The sequence below is a fragment of the Protopterus annectens genome, chromosome 2.part2 (genome assembly GCF_019279795.1).
Source record: "Protopterus annectens isolate FY-2018-M chromosome 2.part2, PAN1.0, whole genome shotgun sequence".
Classification (NCBI taxonomy): domain Eukaryota; kingdom Metazoa; phylum Chordata; order Ceratodontiformes; family Protopteridae; genus Protopterus; species Protopterus annectens.
In genome coordinates this window covers 975,834,332-975,850,779 of record NC_056730.1, presented here as the reverse complement: position 1 = coordinate 975,850,779, position 16,448 = coordinate 975,834,332, and positions in this window count along the sequence as shown.

Here is a 16,448-nt window from a genome sequence, read left to right as displayed (position 1 = left end):
TCTCTGGCCAAAGGTTAGTTCTCTGGCCAAAGGTTCAGATTTTGAAATGGGGCCCTTCTTAGGATCACTTTGCCAAAAGGTTCTCAGATTCACCTTTGGTGCTTTTTTTCTTACTGGCCTTGTCCTGTGGATTTGGTATCACCATAGGGGTATGGGTAAGATGGATGACCCTATGGCTGTTTTCACTTTCCCAAACTCTACTGTATGCATTGCACTTCTGCAGCTAACTTATATTTGCTTCCTTTATCTGGTTGCTGAGAATAGGAACTACTAAACCTACTATTTGTTTGCTAGCCCCTCTGATCTCCTAAGGGAACCATGCAGGGTCTTGCTGCTCTTTTCCAGTTTGAGCATGCTTGAAATTTGGGGTGCCTTCTGGCCTTACTCTAAAAAAGGTTCTGCTCATGGCTGTTGGTGCAGTTAAGGTGAACAGGACTTCAGGAGGGGACTGATGGGACCAGGAAATGACTGCTCAGCTGAAAGAGAAGTAGAAGACCCTTCACTGATGCAATAAATGTTTAGTTCCTGCTCTGTGGAGTATGGCCCTCTCTGAAGCAAGATGAATCTGAGCTTACAATATGGAATGCTGATCTTCACAATCTATATCGTGCCTAAGGAATTATTTGTCCTGTTTGTGACATCTGACATGTTTTGTTTTCCACACATTCTTGCGAATGTGAATGTGTAAGTTGGCATTTCTGAAAATACTGCTTTTGCCGAAGCCAATGTGCGTCTCATGAGCTCCAGGAGGATAAAAAGATATTTTACGCTGGTTGATTTGCTGGCTTTGTGCCAGCTAGCTGTTCAGAAAGCCACCTCCCATATCTTGGCACAATGGTAATTTGTGGATTCACAGTGCATAAGAAATCTTCCTTACCTCTAGACAAGCATCCTGTCTACCTTGGTTAACACAATCTCCAGCTCTCCCTTACACTCTACAAAGTTGTAATAGTTACCATTTTTAGTGCGGAGAGCTTTATCTCATCCCTTCCAGTACTGGGGTCAGTTAACCCCTAAACACGCTTCCACAAGGGCGGCTTTGGCATCCCCTGAAAAGCATCACCATTACTCTGCTTGGTCTTTCAACTTTTCTTGGTTAGGGGCCGCCACAGCGGAACTCCAGTCCACTAATGATAGGCAGTGGGTTTTTACAGTGCCGAGTTGCCAGCCTGACACCCAACCTTCATAGAAGGCACCCCCGTTCATGCACGCACCTACCTGCATGTCAATAACGTCACTCAACCGCGGGGAGGATATGCATACTCCACACAGAAGGCGCTCCAGCTGAGAATCGAATGGGAGAACCTCTTGCTGTGAGGTGACCACGCTAAACGTTGGACCACTGCGGCCTACTATCACCATTACTCTGCTCTTTACTCAAAACCAGTTCCCCTCCCTTCACCTAAGAACCACTTATTCCCCCCAGTAATCCCACAAAGCATAACACCTGCAGTTCAAGACAGCCTCTTAGCATTAACAACTAGTTATGATTAAACTCCAGCTTCTCAGATTACAATGGCCAGATGAACTCTCAGCTTTCTGGCTAATTCAACTATCTGCCATGCACCAAACCAGTGGTAGTTAGTGTGCTTGGATATGTTCCACGGGCCAGCACCAACTCTGTGCAGCACTAGATCATACAGAACTCTCAGCCCAGACTTCACTGACAAACTTCTGCAGCCTACCTACTAACTGGCACCTACATAGCCCCGGATTCCATTGATCATTTCCAGGTTGATATCACCTCCCAATCTGGCCACTTATTTTTAACACGGTCGAGCATGGCAGGAAGAGAACAATATTGGCTTGTGTGAGAAGGGGGCAGTGGCTCTAGTTGGCTGATCACTGCCAAGGAAACAGGGGCTGACATGACTGGGGGACATGGGCTTGGAGATCCAAGTCAGTGACAGTAGCTTGTGGATGGAAGCCCACATACACACACGAACGTGAGAAAATGTAGGACTCCTAGCAGTGACAAAGGTACTCATGTCAGCAAACAAGTTTAAGGTTAGGGCCATAACATAAATGCTCTTGTTGCTGGGGTGCCAGTAATGGAATAAACTACTTCCCATGGCGAGCAGGATGATGAATGATGGCTGTTCTGGTTAGCTTTCACCACTGTACAGGGTTTACCAAGTACAAGAGTGCAAATAGGTTCAACACACGTTGTGAAAGCTTGAGTCAGCAGGCAAAAAAAGCAAAAAAGGGCACAGAAAACAATCAGTTTCAGCGGTGAGCTCATTGCCAGGCTTAAATTTTCTTGGACATTGCTAGGTTAAAACTTGAATTATCCTGGCTCCTTTTCATATGTCATTACTGCACTTATAGAAGTTCACAATTTTGTACCACTTTGTTACAAAGTGGTTTGAAGAAGTCTGTAGTTTAAGATGAAAAGCATACTTTTACCCGAGTAAAACACAGCACATTTTTGATCCATCAACAGAGTGCTCAAGTTCTTCATTATTCACATTTTTAATTTCGGTAGCTACGTCCTTATTTTAAACACAAATAAATATTAAATGTTAGCAACTTTATCATAACTACAAAGTCAACTGAAACGAAGAAACAATTACACAACTGAGGATGATAGATCTATAGAAACAAAAGTGATTCCAAAAGAGTGTTGAATTCTGATAATAAAATAATTTACACAGGCTGATGGTACAAGTGCCCCAGTCTGGCCATTTTAGAAACCACCATAATTCTACAACTGCGAATTTGATACTGAAAATAAAATAAAATTAACTATTTCATACTGGCTGAAAGTGTGGAGTGTACTACCCTATCTCAGGTTTCACTAACTAATGTCTAACTTTAACTCCAGCCATATGAATAGTAGATAACCCTAAAAACTATTATATTACTACTGCTTCCATGCATGGAAAACAAGAAATGCAAATGTCACCTTCTGCCGAGGCTCAAACTTGCATATAAATGATGATACCCACAACCCCCCCCCAGCTTTCATTCCGAAATAATACACCTTCTACATTTCAAAATCTACGAAGCAGAATGTACACTGCTGAATACGTTACAAAGGCAGTTTTTAATACAATTTAAGACAAAGTAGCAAAATATAACTAAAGAATGGCAAAGCAGACTGCAGTTATTACAAACATTCCAAAATCATATAAACATGAAATAAACAGAACCACCACACCATGTGCATTATTCAGTACATCACATCCTCCAATGAGACTGTTTAGTGCACATGGAGAGCAAATTCTGTTAACCAGAACATGACAGAGAAAATCACTCTGAATGAGCAGGTGTCATGGTAACTGAAATGTTCAGCAGCAAATGAATCTGTTTCATTAGCCTTAGAAGAGTTACTCAGTCCTCAAAATGCATTGAGTCGCTATGATGTGTTTTTTAGTTAAAGGGAAAAATAACACAGCAGTGAAAACACATTTTGCATTAAATACATTTCACAAGCGGCCAAACTCTCCTACCAAAGAAAAATGAGTATTGACAGGTGTCACAGTTAGACAATACGTATCATATTTTACAATGTCGATTTGACACTCTCTCTTCCATACATGTCCAAAACAATTTAAGCACATAACATTTGAAAGTAATGTTTTATATTTTACATATACAAATAAATATACACACACAAACACAATTATACACACATGCATGGGTACAGACTGTGTGGATACAATTTATAATTGAGACACCACCTCCTATTCCCCACTTTGAAAATGAGGTGGGACCTACCTCTGTACAAACCTATTATTACCCATATCAAAGTGTTCTGAAGATGCAGAGTCCCAAAACACTAACAGTCCTAAACACAGAACAGAAAATCAATATACACTTAACACATGTAGAAAATCATACAGCATTGTTTTTGAATGGAAAAGATCGTTTGTTGTTTTCTCCACATCAATAACATTCTGACCGCTCGGTTAAATATAGATGACTCATGCACAACTGCATCCAAGTATATTACACTCATCTTGCACCTTCAGAGTGAGTAACAGGGTATGAATGTACAGGATTGCCACTAGCAAAACAATGTAGACTATAATTTTAGTTATATTTATCTAATGAACTTAGTGATCTTTTAAGATGACATGTATTAGAGGATTAGTATTTTCATCTGTGATCTGTGAGGTATAAGACTTAATCATAAGTGCACATATAACCTAGGGTCATGTTTTGTGAGTTACTGCACTACTTGTCATGGTCACAACTCATTGAAAACAATGAATAAAGTTATAGGTGGCAAGTGTTTTACTTGCTTTGAAAGTCTGTAAAGCACATTGCAAATACTGCCAGACAGCAGCATACCTTTCAACTTCTTTGCTTAAAAATGCTGGACAAATCCAAAAATAATGGGTACTTACATATTATCGCAACCAGATTTTTCCCACTCGCATAATTCTTAATGTTTCTGACAGAAAAGGTTTATTAACTTGGAAAGAGGTGTGTACACAAGTCAGTTTTACTGTGTCACACAGGTTAGGAGGCAGGGAGAGGAATAAGTGCCAATTTTTCGACTCCTGCCTGGTGTGTCTCACTTTTGCAGTGAACTCCGCAGTGCTCTACTGCATCACAAATCCTGCCTTGCTGATTGCAAGCGCGGCTAAGGCAATTTAATGCATAATACACTGTCTGACTGTTCATGGCCAGTAGTCATCTGAAGTAAGGGTGCTTGCTACAAGTACTCAGTAAGGGGACATTGATTCCTCAGGGACTGCTGCTTTTCTCCCCTGCCTTACTCCTGTGACCGGGGAGTTGAACTTTATCCCGCTTCCCACGCACACACACTTTGGTAAATGTGAAGTTGTTTACTCACAGCAGCCAGTTACAGTACTGCCAACAGATGTTGCAAATGGTCAGTGATTCGCACACAAATATAACAAAAGTAAGAATCAGACATTACAGTCTGTACATGTAATGACATTTAAAGTTTCAGGAATTCCAACATTGACAAGCAGCAGTCCTGTTTAGATGTCGGGAAAGGATGCACCACGGGAACGGGAAATCTGCCGTTCTGCCTGTTCACATGTGAAAAACAATCGGCAAGAACAGTAGTTAAGACTTTAACAAACCCTGCTTAGGTTACCACACATCTTGTCTGAGAAACATTAGGAAGTATGCGAGTGTGAAAAATCTGGTTGCGATAATACGCAAGTACCAAATAGTATAGTGGGGGAACAAAGGATCAAAATCAGAGACAGTTTTAAATATTGCACTTCTTCTTTCGGCTTTTTCCTGGTTAGGGATCGCCACAGCGGATCACCTGTCCGCTCATGATTGGCAGTGGAGTTTTACGGTGTTGAGTTGCCAGCCCGGCGCCCAACCTTCCATAGAAGGCACACACATGCACACAGTCACACCGAGGGCCAATTTAGAGTGTCCAATCCACCTACAGCATGTCTTTGGGATGTGGGAGGAAACCGGAGCACTCGGAGGAAACCCACACAACCACAGGGAGGACATGCAGACTCCACACAGAAGGCACCCCAGCAGAGAATCGAACTGAAAAACCTCTTGCTGTGAGGCAGCAACGCTAAATGCTGCACCACTGCGGCAAATATTGCACTAATCTACTTAAAAAGATAATACAACAGGTTTTGCATCAGCATCCATTTCCGGAACAATAAGTACGAAATTAATGACTGTCATTTGTCATTACTGACTGATTTACCAGAAAATCAAAGATTTTACAAGGAAGAGGTCAAAAATACGAGGAAAAATCAGTGATGTTACACAAAATTACCGACAGTAAAGAGGTACAAGTAGGCAGAAATGAAAAACTCTTTTGGCAGAAGGCAAAACAGATTTTAAAACTTGGCAGACACTTATTTTTGTCACACTTTCTGTTTGTCAGTGTGGCAGAGTGAAGTTCTAATAGCTTCTAAAAGCTGCTTTACTTTTGATTGCTGTTCTTAGCCAGCCAGCCAGCATTGTCCGCTGTTAGTTCTTAATATAAGGCATGATCTTAACAGCATTTAAACGAGAAAGAGAGGACCAAACAGCCACTCACAGAGGTTTATAAAGACGCTAAGTACTGTAGATGTTTTAACGTATGAGAAGTTTATTTAAAACCAGACACGCCACACCAGCAAGAGTAACTTCATCAGAAATAAAAAACACACATCAATATGGTGACTTTTAAAAAGTCCGCTTCTAGGCAATATGATTATACTAGCCAATCAGCTAGACTCTTTTGGTTAAGAAGGAAATAAGTAACATTTAAAGCAACACAAGCTAAAAAACATTGACTAAACAGCTAGGTACTCAGTAAAAAGAAACAAAGTATGGAATTTGTTTCCAGATGTCAAAACAATTATCATACAAAACATTTTGCTGTCAGCTTTTAACAAGTAGTAAAATAATAAATTAAAACAGTAGTCCTACTTTAATTTATAATGAATCCGGTGTGTATGAAACATACAAGTTCGACTCAAAGTACTATAAGCTTGTATAAAAACCCACAAAATCTTTTTAGTCTGGTTTCAATGTCTCATACAACTCTTTAATTTCAATAGGCAAGCTATATTACAGTTGTCATTGAGACCAGGGTAAGAGAATGCGTTTAGTGTCAACTGCATTCAAGTTCACGGCATTCTAATAATAATGAGGTAGGTCCCCCTCTAGTGTCATGAACTAGTTGATCTATGGCTAAAAATTGGAAGGAGTGACCGGCTTTGGTGTTAATGTGCCAGGGCATTGTCACTTTTGTTCTTAGAGACCGCATAAGTGGTCGTAGATTCTATCTCGAAATTTGCGGTTGTTTTTTCCTACATAGAACGCGCAACAATTTTTACAAACAGCCAGGTAGATAATACTTTTAGAGTTACAGTCAAGTTTATGTGCAATCAGATATTTCCTACCTGCTATTTCAAATATACTACTAGTTTTTACATGTTTACACATCTTACAAGCCCCACAAGGGAAAGAGCCACATATTCTATTGTTGACTAAGTTTTTTACCTTCAAGAAGACTTTTTAAATTGGCCCCTCTCTTGTAAATAATTGTCGGATGGGGGCCAATTCTCTCCATTAACAAGTTATCCTTGTGCAGCACATACCAGTTCTTATATAAAGTAAGTTTGACTTGGTCACTGTCATTGTTAAAAGTTGTAATGAAACAAGACTTGTACAAATGACTAGTGGCATCATGACTTGCTACAGGTACGTTACTGCTAAAATGCAGTAATCTATTCAGTGTATTTCTAATTATTGAAATTAAAGAGTTGTATGAGACACTGAAACCAGACTAAAAAGATCTTGTGGGTTTTTATACAAGCTTACAGTACTTTATTTTGAGTAGAACTTGTATGTTCCATACACACCGGATTCATTATAAATTAAAGTAGGACTACTGTTTTAATTTATTATTTTACTACTTGTTAAAAGCTGACAGCAAAATGTTTTGTATGATAATTGTTTTGACATCTGGAAACAAATTCCATACTTTGTTTCTTTTTACTGAGTACCTAGCTGTTTAGTCAATGTTTTTTAGCTTGTGTTGCTTTAAATGTTACTTATTTCCTTCTTAACCAAAAGAGTCTAGCTGATTGGCTAGTATAATCATATTGCCTAGAAGCGGACTTTTTAAAAGTCACCATATTGATGTGTGTTTTTTTATTTCTGATGAAGTTACTCTTGCTGAGTGACGAAAACGTGTCTGGTTTTAAATAAACTTCTCATACGTTAAAACATCTACAGTACTTAGCGTCTTTATAAACCTCTGTGAGCGGCTGTTTGGTCATCTCTTTCTCGTTTAATTGTGTATGATCTTAACAGCATTTAGGGGTGCTTAATGCATTTTTATTACCCATATCAAAGTGTTCTTAAGATTGGGTTTCACATTAGGGAACCATTTAAGGGTCTAGATTATAAGCACAAGTGGACAGAATGTCAACAACCTCTTGATCGACACGTGTCTCGAATGTCTACTTCAGCGAACGGCCACATCATCGATTTCTTTCCAAGGGAAAAAGATCGGTTAGCTGTTGTGTTAAATCTGCTCTTTTCTCCACTGTAGTGCGATCTCAGAGTTAGTATATTTACCTGGGGGTGGTGTTGGGGCAAAGCCCCCCACTTTATAATGTGTTATATTGTGTTCGTATTTGGCCTATTGATTTCTTTCCCTTGGAAAGAAATAGATGATATAGCCGTTCACTGAAACAGACGTTCACCGATCAATAGGTAGTTGACATTCTGACCGTTCGTGCTTATAATATAGACCCACCATTTAACAAGTTTAGCTTTCTCCCTGATTACGGAGTGTAATCACCCCACTCATGCACAACAATAGGATAATATGAATCCCAGTATATTACACTCATCTTGTGCACCTTCAGAGTGAGTAACAGGGGTATGAATGTACAGGAGGGCTTGCCACTTGCAAAACAACTTTTCTGTATACTATAATTTTAGTTATATTTATCTAGTGAACTACATAGTGATCTTTTAAGATGACATGTATTAGAAATAGTTTTCTGTTGGGATTAGTATTTTCATCTGTGATCTGTGACTTGGTATTTTAGGTATAAGATTCCTTAATCATAAGTGCACAGATAACCTAGGGTAAAACTCTCATGTTTTGGTGTGTATACAGGCTGCCAAATGAGTTACTGCACTGAAACTTGTCATGGTCACAACTCATTGAAAACAATGTTTTTTTCTGAGTGGATCTTCTCTTTAATAAATCAATTCTGCCCTGGGTGTACTGGAGAGGCTGTACCCCCCTCACTCCCTTAAAACATTCCTGAATGTACAACATGAGAAAGGGGAAGAAAACGACCTTATAAAAAAAATCATTGTTTCATGACTTACAACTACAATGCACTTGTATGTTAGTAGTACACAGATCCGAATGCACACATTTTATTTGCATACTATACATATAAAAACTTCACATACCATGTCTGCTCCAAAAGCCCCTTTTCCTTATAACCAATATGTCAAAACAAAGGGCACAATCAAATTCTTCAACACTTGTTGGTATTAAATGTTGAAGTAAAATGTACAGATACAAAGATGAGTATTGTAGCACTGCATACAAGCACCACAGAGCAATATAAATTTAAATGATGATAAAGCATTATAACAGTTAAACTCATATAATGTAAAATATTCCCTTACTGCAAGTACTACCACAATAACTTCAGCTTCTCTACAGCGACCTTACCATCATGACTACAACAACCTGAAAAAATATACAGTTTCTAGAACAGTAAACCTCCCACAACCCTTTGAAAAACAAGGTGTGAGACTTGCACTATAATCAACTCAAAAGGTTTCAGCAGATGGAAGAAAAAGGTCAAACTTCTATGTTCAGCAACTTCCCATGAAGTGCTGATGATACCAATAAACTTAGCCCATACTATAAAACAGATGATTCGATTTTAAAAACAAAATTCTTGCTTGCCCATAAGACATCAACTTCTTGTACTAAAGAGGTCCATGAGCCCCCATGATACTTAATGCCATGCTGCCTGATGCTGTAAGCCCCTGGTAGGGATACCCTTAGCAAAATGGTCTAAGGGGAGGGGCTAGGCAAAATTCAGTCCATAAAATGATAGTCATGATGATTCATTTAAAAAAAAAAAAAAAAATCTGCCCTGTACAGAAATGCTGAGAACACCCCAGGATCCTGGCCTAGGGTTGATGCTCACTGGTGAGCATCCAGCAACCAGGTGACTCATACTAACTTATCAGGCTCAACCCCAAAAAAACAGCATGAAGCCACTATCTGAGCGTACCACCTGCAAGAGAAAGGAAGTGCATCAGCTGCAATGTCAGTTACATGGTAAGCAGGAGTAAGATGAGGGGTGGATTATGATCTATTGCACCCTGGCAAATTGATTCTTGTGAAGTGATATGTCACTTGGGAAGGTGGAAAAACTATCAGCTATATACAGTCGGTACAAACCTCTGAACACAGCACAGGTTGTGGAACTAGACTTCTCAATCACTCTCTTGTCTCTGGAGCTGCTCTTTGGGAGTGCCAAAAGGAAAAAGTGTGGCTACTCACAAAATTACACCAAATGGTACAGACTGTCGCTTTACATGGCAGTTATGCCGCGATGTGACGGCAAGCTGCAGAAAGGAACTGCTGTTTGTACCCAGGAAGTTGAAATCTACTCAGGGCATCTGACCTTAGAACCAATGGGAGTGGTGCTTAACAGAGTACCAGCTACAATGTCTGTAGTTCTACTGGGAGAATTCAAGTTTTTAGGTGCAGAATGATGGAGCTACCTCTGTGGAGAGGTATGTGAAGAATGCCTTCCATGATTTGAAACAAAAATGGTAAATTGTTATTGGGTGTCATTTCTGGCCATGAACCATGTATAATAAACATCATTTTGCAACATGAGGTTGCTCATTAAGTGTACTTGGTAACATAGCACATTGGGCCCAATGTCAGTGGTTGACTCTGTTTTAACATCAGACTTTAGCACCAGGAGTCAGTGACTGACTCTGGTTTCTTCCCATCAGACCTTAGGTCATGCACTCCAGACATTAAGATCAAAGAGATGCATCAAAGTCTCAAATCATCAACACCCAGCGCTCAGCTGTTCAGAGCAGGAGAAACAAAACATGTAATGAGGTGTGTCCTGGGAATTCCCAGAGATGCTTCCATGCAGGATGAATTGGGTCCAGTAAGGTAGCACTTGTCAAGATGATAACCCAAGGATCTGATGTTGGTCACCTGCAGCAGCAAATGCTGTTAATTTTATTTTATTTTACTTTTATTTTACATTTGTTGACCGGGCTAGTCTAGCTGGATATATGTCCATTTTCAGTAGAGGCCAGGGGAGATAAGCTCCAACATTCAAAATGAAATTACATTAAAAAAAACATGTGAAAAAACTTTACAGCAGTACATGAACATAGGCAAATAAAGATAACATTTTAACTGGTGACAAAGTTATAAAGTACAAATTGCAGAAAGTAGAACATTTAGATAAGAATATTATTACAAAATATTGCTTAAAGTGGTATTTATGGTGAATACTAGCATAATGTATAGTAATAGAGGATACAGGATAGTATGAAGAAGCCTGGCAGATATGTTAGTATATCATGTGGTATAAGAAGTGGAAAGAATACATATATATAGAAATAATTATATATGTATATATATATATATATATATATATATATATATATATCTATATATATATATATATATCTATATATCTATATGTATATCTATATATCTATATGTATATATATATATATATATATATATATATATATATATATATATATATATATATATATATATGTATAAATACCTATATGTAGATAGTGAGAAGGAGATATAGAATCAGTGGATGTAAATATGAGGTAGATACAGTTGTCTAAAAGATGTAGAATGTAGTCAGGTGTAGTTAAGTTAAAGAAAACAGACTTATGGCAATGCTAGCAGGGAGTTTCCAGATTTGACTGAAAGGTACCAATGGGATAGTAAGGTGGTAGCAGGAACAGTTATCAAACTGAAGACATGGGTGTGGAAGGAGTGTGGCCAGGCCATGGAGAATGACTTTCAAATAGCCTCAGAACTATCTGGTGATTTGAGGGAAGTGTGGCAAGTAGGACACTGCCCACACTGACCTCAAAGAACAGCATTATTAAGACATGGACGGAATATTGAGGAATTCCTATACCTAGTTGGCATGCACTTCTCCAGTATTTTTTTAGAGGAAGTCACCCTCTTTATTAAAGAGTTCTGAGGTAGCAATGCTGTGGAAGCAGATGAGATCTGGCAGGAGATGTTGAAGATGCTGGTTACTCTTGGGGTGTCATCATCGCTGCACCTTTTGAGTGGAATCTAGTAGACAATTACATGACATATACATTGCAAGGAGCCAGCAAGTCACCTCCTGACTACTAAAAAATCACACAATCAACAACTATCCTGTTGACAGAATCACCCGAAATAACCAAAGGAAAGAAGGAATTATTCATCAAATGACCATACAGATTACCTGAACCAAAAACAAACATCACACTAATGCCCTTGTACTCCTTGTGCAACTGCAAGTTGCACACAATTCCAAGACTGGTTAAATATGAAGAAAGGGGAACAGCTGTTAGTATGCAATACTGTTTTCCCATTCTCCATGTTTGCATGATGTCCAAATCAACAAGGTGACTGGGACTATGAATCTCTTGCAGCACTTGATAAGAGACGCCTTAAAAAAGGGTGGATCTGATGAAATTTTATTTGTTCATAGAGTCCACAGTCAGGTGTCCTGTTCCCTTTCAGGGGGGCACGGGAGACAGAAAAAAGCACATTAGGACTGGCACGAGTCCCCACTTTCCAAAAAGGGAACAGAAGGGAGTACTTCAATTATAGAGGGCTGAAGCTCTTCAGTCTCCCTGGGAAATCCTACGATAAGGACCCAATCCTATGATAAGGACGCCAGAAGCTGTCTCTCTAATCAACTTTTTCTCTACGCCCTTGCACAGATATTGGGGGGGGGGGTCTTCAGAGTTCACAGTACAGTCTATATGTCATGTGTGGACCTCATATACTGGAATATCTTGTGAGAGGTGCTACAAAATTATGGAGTCAAAAGCTGCTGATCCTGCCCCTCATGCAGTTTATCTATCTGTGGGTAAGACTTGGGCCTACACTTAGAATTAATACATCTACAATCAAGATAAACATAAAATTCATCTACAGGGAGTGCATTGTCTTCCTTCTGGTTCATAATTTTCAGGAACATGACATCTACATATAGTAGTTGTTTCGACTGTATCCAATCAGAAGACATGAGAGCTGCATTCTGTCCACAGATGATCTCCTCTTGGCATAAAAAGGTTGATCGCTGACATGTATTGGAGTGGTTTGGTGCAGACTGTGAAGTAGATCAGACCTCTTGACTTTACCTATTTTGGAGGAATGTTTCTATTTTCAGGCCTGATTTAACATGTCCCTACTGTTGGAGGTATGACCCTATTTTCAGACTTCATTTACCCCTTCACGCAATTTTCTGGACTCTCCCTCGTATCATGTGATTTCTGAGACTGACTAGTACACAGAAAATAACATAACATGACCGACATATTAATGGGAGCAACAATTTAAAGAAAGAGGGCACAAATAATACATCTCCCTTTTTCAGAAACAAAATTAACTCATTCCCTCCAGTACAGCTCTTTTGTGTGTGTACCTTTAACTCCCAATGGGTGTGGCTTAAGCCTGTAAAAAACATGAAGTTATTACCTTACAGAAGTCAAATATCAATACAAATGTGTTTGCCATCATGTGTGCTTGAAGAAATAATATTCTGATACCTTGTACATAGCATGGTTTTGAAATTATTAATGCAAATATTAACAAGCAATACTTGACGCCTACGGGTGCTATAGGAGGTAACTGCAGAAATTCTGGAAGCACTCTAGGCTGTAGAGGCAAATGACCTGGTGTGGTATAACTTTGCCATACAGTTCATTACATTCTACAGATTTTATACCATCTATCTGATAATTTACTTATATTTTCCATTATTTTTGTCACTCTCTGCTTTTTAAACAAGTGTTTGAGTAGCATCTCAGAATCCTACTTGAAGTGGGAAGAATTATGTGCTAACTAGTATTCAAACTTTAGGCACATTACATGTCCAGATTTTTAGCTGGATGCTCCTATTTCTCAAGGGTTTTTGTCCCAGTTTGAAGTGTCTGTAGGTCATGGTTCTCTCAAGGAAAAGAACAGATTGTTCTCTACAAGTGAGAGGGAAACAGTCAAAATACAGGAGTATATGTATGCTGAGGCCTTGCTCACAAGCGATGGTAGAGGGTAATGGGAGATTTTACCATTGCATGGATTTAACAGTGACAGTACTTCAAGCACTACACTGAACAGCTGGACAGTGGTGGTGAAGCAAAAGTCTAATCATAGGACAAATCTCTTTATTTAAAGACTAATATATGCTGTCATCACCACCTACGGTCATGAGCTGGATGTGATTGTAAAGATATCATGGGAACAAGCAGCAGAAAATACAGTTGTGTAAGTAAACTTACCAAAACAGTAGATGTTTGGATGATCAGTGCTGCAGTAGCCTAAGCTATACGGGTTACATCCTGCTAAGGATGTAACAGCCAGCCAGCTTCCAAAGCTTCAGGGTACCTTCCATGTGTCCAAACCATTAGTCCGTTTGGGCTGAGTTGACTAAAAAGACAGGTTTACTTTCCAAGCCCTTCAGAGCTTTCAAGCCAACAGGAAGAGGGAGGCTGAGCCCTAAAAAGACAGTGCCAGGAACAACAAAAAATGTTCACACCCTGGCAAAAAAACCCACACTAAAAAACAAGCAGAGTGGAGGGAGGGAGCAGTTACTGCAGCAATGATCATTCAAACACCCAGTGTTTTGGTAAAGTTGAGTTACACAACTGTACTATGTTCTTCATACTGATCGCTGTTGCAGTAGCCTTAGCTATATTGGTAGATTATCCTAGCTTCCTAAATCTGGGAGGTGGAAGAAGAGGAGTACAAAAGGCACTGGAGAATGGTCCTACCAAAGCCTGATCAAGATCGAGAGAAGGAATCAAGTTTGTAATGCCTTATAAATGTATGTACAGAGGACAAGGTTGCTACTTCTAGAATACATCTAGAATCTAACCCTTGCTAAAAAGCCATACATGAAGCCAATGCCCTGGAAGAATGGGCCTTGACCCTGCCTGGAATAGTTTTGTTGTGGAGAGTACAACAATAGATAATAGCCTTAAATGGCCATATGGAAATAGTATGTTTTGACACACGTCCCATCTTACCTTCGCAAGAACTGAATTAATCTGAGGATCTGAAATATTTAGTTCTGTCAAGATAGTACCAGAGTTGTCTCGGAACATCCAATGTATGGAGTATCCTTTATCCCTTATTTTTAGGTTCAGGAAATAAAACGGGGAGATGAGCAGTCTGGCGTAAAGTAAACATGGAAACCACTTTAGTCAAAAAAGAAATATTAGTTCTCAAAGAAACCCTGTCTCTCCGGAAAATAAGATAGGGTTGACTCAAAATAAGAGCTTGCAACTCAGATACCCTTCTTGAAGAGTTCAGAGTAATCAGTAAAACTGTTTTCCATGTTAAGAACCTCAAAGTCAGCCAGGTTAGTTGGTTCAAATGCAGCAAGTGTTAGCTTCACTAACACAAAATTAAGATCTCAAGGAGTGGCCACCAATTTTCTTGGAGATTTCTTGTGCAAAACCCCTTTCAAAAACATTTTGACATGAGAATGCACTGAAAGAGGAGGATCCAGGGCAGACATGCTAAAGTGGCTGATAAATTAACCTTGATGGAGGAGTAAGAAAAGCCGTAGAATAGTAACTCACACAAATACTATAAAACCACAGAACAACTAGCCCAGAATGGGTGCTAGTTATGGTGATGGCACCAACTACAACACATTTCTATTTGGTAATATACAATGGTTTTCTTGCCTCCATTAGTACCTGATGTACATCCTCAGTAAACAAGTCCCTTAAGGGAAATAAGACGCGATCTTCCAGGCATTCGGCTGAAGTTGATTGGGGATGGGCTACAACAAACACCCTTGATCTTGAGTGAGTGGATACATTCTGTGAGAAAGCTTTTGACTCGTTCTGTGAGAAAGTTTGTGGCAACTGCTCTGGCTATTTCCAGAATAAGGGAAAACCACTGCTGCCTGGGCCAAAGGGGAGTCATCACAATGATCTTGGGGAATTACTTCTGAATCTTCAGAAGAACCCAGGAAATCAGTGATGGGTGGAAAAAGCATAGAGGAGCATTACTGTCCAAGGAAAAGAAAAGGCATATTTTTTTCCAGGCTTCTTGCATGGAGTCCTGGATCACAATATTGCCAGCTATCTGTTCAAGAGGAGACAAATAAGTCTGTCTGAGAAACTTCCCAAAGATGGATCAAATCTTAGAAAACCCCTTGATCTAGTTTCCCTAGACTCTGGAATAGACTGCCCCATACATGTCAAGCAGAGCACCTCTTTGGCCCTCTTCAAAGGGAACCTTGACGATTGGATGGGAGATAGGAAATTCACCCCGGGGATCACGTCAGTCACCCTGCTAGACAGGGGTCCAGGGAAGTAAACATTGAGGGAAGAAATGGGTAGGGGAATTGTCACCTGTACACCAACGTAGTACCAACCTATGAACCATTCATGAGGGTCTGCCTTGTCCTGCTTTTCTTGTCTGCTGAACAATTTGCTCTGACAGAATGTAAATGCTTGTAAAGTGAGACCGTGCTGTGAAGCTATATCCCAAGCTAACATGGCTAGTCTATAAAGGAGGTACGACCTGGCTCCCCATTGACTGTTGATCTACCACATGACTGCAATAGTCTAACAACTTGAAGAGATCCAAGATACCAAAGATGATTCAGAGAGTTCAGTGTCCTGGTCAGGGCAAGCAGATCTTTTATATTTATGTGCTTGTGTCTGCCCTTGGTGTCGCGCACACCTTCCACTTTTCTCTCTCCTAA